This window comes from Phalacrocorax aristotelis, chromosome Z, assembly GCF_949628215.1.
Source record: "Phalacrocorax aristotelis chromosome Z, bGulAri2.1, whole genome shotgun sequence".
Lineage (NCBI taxonomy): Eukaryota > Metazoa > Chordata > Aves > Suliformes > Phalacrocoracidae > Phalacrocorax > Phalacrocorax aristotelis.
In genome coordinates this window covers 74,324,031-74,333,411 of record NC_134311.1, presented here as the reverse complement: position 1 = coordinate 74,333,411, position 9,381 = coordinate 74,324,031, and positions in this window count along the sequence as shown.

Here is a 9,381-nt window from a genome sequence, read left to right as displayed (position 1 = left end):
GTTCACTGTTAAGTAAAATATGCAATGCTGAAATTCATTATACACATCTTTTTTTCAGCCAAGTGATAACATTTCTGTTATACAAACAAGGGAATTTGTAAGGAGGAGGTTTCAGTCAATACAATCAATATCCATAAGTAAAATTTACTTTAGCCATATATTTTATTTGGAATTCATATGGAATAATCTATTTATTTTTACACAGATGCACAACAGACATCGTAAATAGGACAATCCTGTCACATTTTTGCTTTGTAAAGCCCCTAGAAAGGAAAGGAAATTTTGACTTATCACACACCAAAAGAAGCACATCAGGTCATTTTCCATTTCTTTCTTCTTCAGAGCTAAGATGTTGGCACTTCTTACAAATGGCCAAAATAAATCTCAAAAGTTTTCCCATAAATAGAAGTCTCAGATTCTACTACCTGCTTGAGTTCATTGATTAAGCTGTTTTATATAAAATAAAATAAAATAAAATAAAATAAAATAAAATAAAATAAAATAAAATAAAATAAAATAAAATATCCCCACAAATAGAAAATGTCACTCGCCTTAAGGCATTCCAGTGCTTCACTCTCCTGCAGAAGTCCATAAGTCATAACTAGAGGTGTACAAAAGGTGCTGGGCTCAGGCTACACTAGGATAAGCAAAGACTGGCTGGGGTGAGAGAAGGAGGTTGAATGTGGCTCCATCCTAGATAGATCTGCATTGCATTAGACAGATGCAGGAGCACCTTGCAGACCATAAGGTACACTAACTGGACCATAACTTAGGTATCATAACTCCCATTTCACCTGCATTCAAGTCTGAGCTGTGAGAAAATGTATCTCCCTTCCTTCTGTGGAAAGTAATAGTAGAAACCTGGATTACATCACCAGAGCAGTCAGCCTATCTATCCTTTGACCCTCTGGTGGATCCAACATCTCGTGTACGAATACAACACATTGAGGGCAGACAGTTATAGTCATAAGGCTTTGGGGAAAGTGCCTGCACCTCTGAGTGGGATGAAAAGAGTGAAATTCCCTCATCAGTTATGTCAAGAACAAGAAGAGATCCCCACTGAGGCAGATTGGATGGACAGTGGCAATGTCTAAATCATGATCCACCCAACCATCCTGCTCAAGGCTGTGTAAGAGTAGGTATCTCAGGATGGATGTTAAGAGTCAGGATCTCAGCTAAGGTTGCTGGCAACATTTTGGGTTAAATTTCCCTTATTATAGCCACAATATGATCGATATCTAAGATTGCCTGATTTCTCATGCAAATACCTTTTTTTTTAAATATCATTATCTTTTAAACTTTGGCCTTTAAATAGTATATAATGTCCATCAATATGGTGACAAATACCACACTGATCTCCAAATGTTGCAGAAGATCTGCTTAAAAGTCAAAAAAGGAATACATACTTACTTCTTTGAAGTATCAAAGCTCACATGGACAAACTACAAAAGAGAACATACAGCTAAAATTCAATCCTTTTATAGGTATGGAGTAGATCAAAACCTCCTCTCAAAAACAATTTCTGGACTTATCACCAAAACACACTCAGATATTGAAATTAAATTTTTTAACATAAAAGAGTCTGCTTATATTAATTTTTCATTAAAAAACTGAAGTACCTATATGTGGTATATCTATATTAGATTTAACTTTCATATACATGGTGGAATTAGAAATAGAAAGTAAATAGTTTTTTGACCTGGGCAAAACTCATTGAGTATAGTTTTTTTTTTAATAAAATATATGTATGCTCACAATAATATATCTGTTTAACCACTTTGTAATAGTTAAAACTGAAGTAAAATTAATAAAGTCTTTTATTTTTCATCCCACCAAGAACTGTAGGATCTCACATGTGTTTACTGCAGGAGAATGTTTCCTACCCAATGCTAGAACTGCAGTACAGAGAAATCTGGCAACTTTTCCAAGGTCATTCACGAAATGCAAACACTTTGTTTTCCCATTATCTATTATGACTTTTGAATTACTGTAAAAGCACAAAGAAAGAGATAGCCCAAGACAAATGATTTTTCTTATTTGCAAAAGGTGTGTGCGTATGTTTGTACTCTTATTATCACATAAAACAATGTAATCAATAAGCCTAAGTATGTATTAGAACCTGAGACTTCTGCTTACTGAAAACTTTGGCATCCTTTATTTTTTTATCATAACTGAAACCCTGAAATCAGAATAGCACAGCACTAATATTCTGCTTTTGTATTAGTTAAACCCTTCTGTTACATTAAGTATATTGTAATATTTGGCTGAAAAGGAATGGTGGGGATGGGGATGTGAGAAAGGAAAACGAAGAGTTTTTTTCTCTTTTTTTAACCTCCTTAGCAAGGTTTTCACTGGTACCATGGTCTACATTTTTAACATTATTACACCTCTAACTGAATTAAGGACCACTAAGAGTTTCTGATCAGATCTTGTTCTCTGATGCTGCTCCTTTTGTATTTGCATAGAAACCTTGCCTTGATGGATACATCTGCCATTCTCAAGGTGTAAACACAGTCAAGTCCCTGCAGTTCATCAAGCAATCATCAACTGAGATTTGGTTGTGTTCAATGTGCACATTATGAGTCTGTAACAATGAGTCATAATGACAGTTATCTTAAAACATTTTCATTACTTACATAAGTAGAGATACGTGTGTTCACTTGTTAAATTTTGGTGACTTAATTATTGGTCTGAGCCTACAAATGTATCCATCCCTCTTATATACACCAAGCTTTCAGGCAAAACTGCCTCAAATATGGAAAAACATATATATAATTGATTGATATAGGCTTACAATGTCTCTATACATGAGATTTTACTCAGGTCATAAGCAGGTTGTGGACTTACTTTGTTTGAAACAGAGGTTGACCCTAGTGGTGCAGGTCTAAACAAAGAGCTAATCAATGTTGCTGTTTTAATTCCACCGCTCTAAGACGTTGCCTGAAAGGCTGATAAGCTGCATAACTCCCCAAATTTAAAAAAATTTGGGAGTCCAAACATATTTTAAAAAGTAATTTTGGCAGTTAAAGAAGGTAAGGTTACATAGCAGTGTGATAGTTAAGTTGTCCAAGTTACTTTTAAAATTAACATTTGAACTCCTCTATTTTCAGATACTTCCTTACCTGTGACTCTATTTCAGGAGTTTTGCAGACTTGAAAAGCATTTAAGCTGCAGTGTTTCTGTTAATATGATTTAGTGGATGTCTAAATATTGATGGACCAAACTGGTTCGTTATCTCCCCAGATTCCAGTCATGGTGTTTGGGTTCTTCAGAAATTTCCCCTGCTTTGAGGAGCCATGCCAGTGCCCCTAGAACAAGGACCCAGAACAAACAGTGTGTTTTGACTGGACATGGGAAACCACATATCTGTTGTTAATATCATTCTGAAAGTACATTCTTAGTCTTTTTAAGAGACTGACGCACAGCAGAAGACTTGATCCCTTCATTTGAGCACCTTTCCCTACAATTCAGAAGACTGCAGTTTTGGTGGCAAAACACCACAAGGAAACGGCAGGGGAGTGTTTTGTCTCTGGAATCTTAGTGGGTGATTCTGCAACATGGAAGGAAAGAAGAAAGAGGATGCACCAAGCACAAGAAAATAACAAACTAACCACAAACAAATCCTCTTTAGGCAAGATAGGAAAGAAGAGATGGTAAAGAAGTTTTGAGGAGACATAAAAAAGCAAGGAGAGCTTCAGACCAAATTCTGGGACCAGAATTTCCAACAGTGTGCTTCAGCTGTTATGCAGGCCCCTCTGTCTCCCTGTTGACTTTAAAAAGAGTTGAAAGGTTCTAGTTCAGACTCAGACAATTTAACATATATTTGATTAAGTTCAGGCAGATATCTTATGGGCAGAGATAGTTTACTACTATTTTACTGGCAGAGGTGTCCTTTTTGTGAAGCAGTTAAAAAAAAATGTCCTTCAGATTTGAATGCTCATTATTCCTGTTGCTGTTAAGGCATTCATATATGCATCAGAATAAGGTTTAAATAACTGTATCTAGAAAGGAATAAGTTTTAAGAATGGGGCATTAAAGTTCATGGATGGGCACGGAGGCCTTGTCCACTCTGCCTTACCCAGCCACATCCTCTCTGTCTTCTGTCAGCATTCTGCCCGTTGACTTTCAGCTCCCAAGTAAGTTTGACCTCATGTACACTTATGACTAGAATACTAGGCCAATATTATCTGCTTAGCATAGTTGACATAATTGGAACTATGTTGATTTACACTAGAAACTGGGCCATTGAGTCTGTGAGAAATGTTAAAGAGGCAAAGGAATGATAAAATAGCCAAAAGAAGTTGTCTGGCTTTTAAAAGTGAAAGGTATCTTTCTATTATTGATCTTTTTAAGTTATTAAATTAAACTTGATATTTCATGTGGAAAGAACTTAACAAGTCAAAAAGATACATGTTTGCCTTTACCTTAATTCTGCACCAACATTTTATAAGGGAAACAACTTTGTTTTACTGTATGACATTTTTTCTTCTTGAGTTCTGTAAGTTACCCAACAATATTCAGTGAGGAGGAAAGATATCGCAGACCTAGTGTGTCAATTTTTTTTTTCTTTAGATAGCTACCTTCACCTTTTCAACAAATTAGTGCCTTGGAATTTAACCTTCATCTCTAATCCATCTGAGGCTTCTTCTCATAACTCACTTCTGGAGGAACATTAGTGGATGCAAGTTTTCTCCCAGGGAGGGATATGCCATCCTTCTATTTTAAATCAAAAACTGTTTTTGCAAATTAGCCAAAGGAGACTGCCTTTAAGTGTCCTGAAAAAATCCTTGAGTACACTCTCTGGATCTTTTGCTCTGCTTGCTTTAAAGTAGGTAGGGCAGAAATGGACTTAAAGGGAAAGAAAAAAGCTAAAGGAACTGCATACATACGTGTTTCAGACTTTTTACTTGCAAGAGAGGTGGACAACTGGCATAGGTTATTCTTCACTGAAATAATTTTTTTGACCTTACAATAAAGTGACCTGGATATAGACAGGAACAAAATTATTTGACCAACCCAATACCCAGAATGGTCTAACTAACTTTCGGCAATAATGAGCAGTTACTCTACTATACATGGAAATATATATTATTGTCTTTCTATCAGACCCCATTGAACTGAAAGTTGTAATTTCTGATTGCGTATCCAGATTAAGTCTATACAAGGTGACCTTATGGCCTGATTTCAAAGTCTCAAACATCTTCCTGAAAAAACAAAATCTATGTATAGGAAAAAAAGAAAGAGTTACAGACATGACTGATTTGCTCACAACTGGAAGAGCAGAGTGTGACAGACTAGGATGTGAATGCTGCACTTGGAACATTTTCAAGTCTTGTCTACAAGTCACAATTGCTAAACCATGATTGCCAATTAAGGATACTTTCATTGCTATCACCAAGAAAGTGCATTCGTTATAAGTCACTTTTAGAAGAGCTGGAGAAACTATAAAAATAGGAGATGAGGATGATAGGATGCCTGGTAGGATTTTTCAGATGAGGAGACATGAAACCATGTGGGAATCTTCAGAGTGGACAGATGGAAGGGCATATACTTGTTCTTTACCATTCATTCATTCAATACCATTGATTCAATGATAAGAAGCTGAAATCAGGAAGATCATTCCCCACATGAAAAATAAAAAAAGGCACCCAGAATAATCAGGTATCACAAAAAGCTTTCTCAGACAAGATATTTTATTGTGAAACTCACTGTCAAAATTTAATAGTACATCCAAAATTGTAAATTTTAAATCAGAAGTAGATTGGACAATCTTATGGATGCTAGGTCCCATCATTGACTGTGGTCTCATGACAGGTGGTTCATGAGGGCTCTACGCATTGATAGTGAGAAACTACAAGAACATATCAAAAGGTATATCAGTCTGTATGTCTTTGCTTCTTGTATTCTTGCCTTAAACATCTTATTTCTGGAGGGAAAGTTGAGCCAATGTTTGGAAGTGGAACACACAGTACAGCTGATAGTATCTTTTCTTTTTCTCTATGTGCACTGTTAATTAAATAGAGGAATTTAGTCTAAAAGACAATCAGATAAGTCCACAGGCTGATGAATGTGACACTTCAAGCCAAGCCAAAAACATCTGAAAGAAAATATAATGCAGATACAAAAAATAAAAACAGTCTAACAAAATCTCTCAGGAGTTATATGGAAACGGAACAAAACAAAGTGCATGAAATTTCTTGATTGTTTAGTCCTGTTGATAACAATTTAGTGAATGTCTAATATATGCTATTGTGCATAAATTATTTCTTCTATTTCTACAGAAAAATAAGAACTTTCTTACTTTCAGTAAATGTATCACACATGTTTATGGCAGAAAAAAAAATCTCCCTCTTTTTTTCTATTTAAATACCATCCTGATTGTGAAATAAAGGCCTTTACTTGAAAGCAGGTGAACGTATATCCTGAGGCTGAAGGCTGGCTTCTTAACTTTGACAACATCAAAACTCTTTTGTTGATGTTTGACAATGGAAATAAATCTTGCTCAACTTAATTACCTACCTACATAACTGGAAAATTTTGTGTATTTTTATCTGAAGTAACTGACTGGACTTTCAATTTTGGTGGGATATATTCTTTCATACCATCTCATCTATTCTACAGTGAAAGTTAATACAGATATAGAGGCTGATGGATAGGCTGACGACTAGATTAATATTTTAGATAGATGAATTGAAGTGTTGAAAGATAGTTACTGTAGATAAAATTTTTGAATTTGTTTTAGTTCTTTCTCTCTTCTACCCTCCATCAAATATTTTAGTGATGATGAGAAGTGGAATCCTGCTAAATTTTAGGGGTGGAAATATATGAGAACAATACTGAAGAGGAGCAGGCTAACTAATTCATAATACTGCAGAACTCTGAAAAATATTATAATTGGAAAGGGAAGGTTAACAACAGTCCCAAGTGAAAGGTCTTGGATTCGATTAAATAATTAAAAAAAAAAAAACCAAAACCCTCTTTATGAGGATCCACTGGCAGAGAAATGAGAAGTGGTTTTGCCTTGTGACTTTCAGTTGATGGTGGCCAACTCTGTGAAAAGTGCTTTTCTAAGAAATTAGTTATCAAAATTCTGATTATCAGTGTGTCCTAAAAGCAAACTGATCCAGCTCTTCATAAGGAATAAACATGAAGCGCAATACTTTTGCCAAAGGTGAAAAAAAATATTTGCCTGTAGGGGATAGGAAATAGAGAAATCTAGGTAAGGTAATGCAGTGGAAACACCACATGTCTAGAAGATAACTTATTTTCTTATTGCTTTCATGGGAGAACCATAACCAGGCACTTTCTTTCACACTGAAAATTTGTCACTCTCTGTTCCCTTTAAATAACTCTCAGTTCTGAATGAAGATATGATTTGGTTCATAATAAGAAGTTGGTTCATTTTCTCCAGAAACAGAGACTATAGAAATTCTTTATTTTATCTCCCACAGTTACACCTTAAACATTGGAAAACCCTATGTTACCTGCTGTTTCTAACTCACAAGAAATTAAACCTGTCCTTTCTGACCCCTGTTAATTATAAAGCATCTCCTCAAGATCAGATCTGGTCTCTGGAGTACACCATGCTTCTTGGTGCTCCAAAACTTGATCATTTGCTGTCATATCCCCATGCAAAGTGTAGCACAGTAATCTCTATTGTAAAATGTATGCATATATAAATTATAATGGAAAGCTCAAATATGTTTAGCTGTAACTTCTAAAATTTGCTATAACAAACAAGGGTAGACTTCATCGACAGTTTATTTCTGGTGACTTGGAACTAGCTGTCCTTCAATTTCAGCTGTCCCTCACCTCTTTTATTTCCTCCTAATAGATAGCTAACAAATTGAGGAAAGAAGGAAGGAATGGGGGAGAAAATTAGATTTCATTTCTCTAACCAACATTTTTCCACTTTGCACAAACTGCTCGTGGCCACGCCATGCAGAGTCTTGTATCAGCTCTAATGGGCAGTAGGTTTATGTTCAGAATGATGCTAATTCACTGTGTATCCCTGTTTATCCTTTGTCTGATAATAATAGAAATAGAAAGGATACTTACCATGATGTCTGTGGGGGGAATATAGGGAGAAAATAGGAAGATAGTTAATTTCAGGGGGTAAAAACTGTTCTTTTTCTCTTTGTCTGGGTAAATTTTTCACTTCCAACTTTGCACTGTGCTTCTGGTTAAGTAGAAACTTGATCGGGGGAAAAAAAATTAATCATTAAAAGGTATATATAGGTGGCCTGAGAATATAGGCTTATGTTTCAGCTGGCTCAATTTATAGTTGGTTGGAGTATACATGCATTCAGTCCTCACTTGCTCCAGTTCCAAGGTCCCAATAAAGATAAGTAGTAAATTTTTAACCTGCTGTAATAAACCATGTTTGACCATGTATCCATATCCTACCCAGATTCGAGGCCAGGTGTTGGTATTAGATCACTCAAGTATTCAGATACTCAAAAGAGAACACAGAGATACAATGTTCTACAAAACCGAGAGACTCGGCATATTTCTGAGTGTCTTGTCTATGAATCAGCTCTTTACAAACATATATTAATTCAAAGCACACTTGCAATATTATTTTTTCTCCAATCACAGTAGAAAACATGCAGAAATGAGCAGAATCAGACAGACATACTCAGTTTGTTCAGCTGAAAAATAAAAACATAGTTCATAGCTCTAACAAAATAGGACGAAAAGAGAAGAAAAGGGAAAAGTGACACAGATGTTAGATTGTTAGATTGAAGGGCTAATCATTAAAGATTTTTGTCTTTCATTCAGTTACAGATTTTAGAGCATTAGGAAAACCACTTTATTTTTTTCCCCTAATTAACCAGTCCCCAAATTATAGTCCACAACCTTTGATCACCCAGGAGCTATGGTCAGGAATCTCTGGTCACTACACAGCACAAGAGTACCCTTAAGAGCATTCTAAATAGAGTGCTTACTTGAAGGAAGATAAGCATTCATGCTGGTGCATAATAAAACTTACAATCGGTGACCAAAGTCCTTGGTAACCTATGCTGGAGGTATAGAGCGAAGAAAGTAATGTCCTGCGACTTCAAGGAGGACTTGAAAATGTAACTGGATATTTTTGTGTTTGCATTCAAGGGCAGATTAGTCTTAAGTGCCTCATGCAGTCCTGGTTCCTGGATTCAATCTTGACCAAGTCCTCTTTCTATCAAAGAATGTTATATATTTCCTCTTTGGAAGGAAACTTAGGTGACAGCACAAGAAAAAGAAATTGCAGCAGTTCCTCTGTCTAGGAGCTTTCACAGACCAGGACTTAAGTTCCCCATAGGAAGGACCTTTCTGAAAGACAGACAAAGCCAATAGTATTACACTGTGTTGACCTAATTTTCAGAGAAGCTTAGCTTTCAT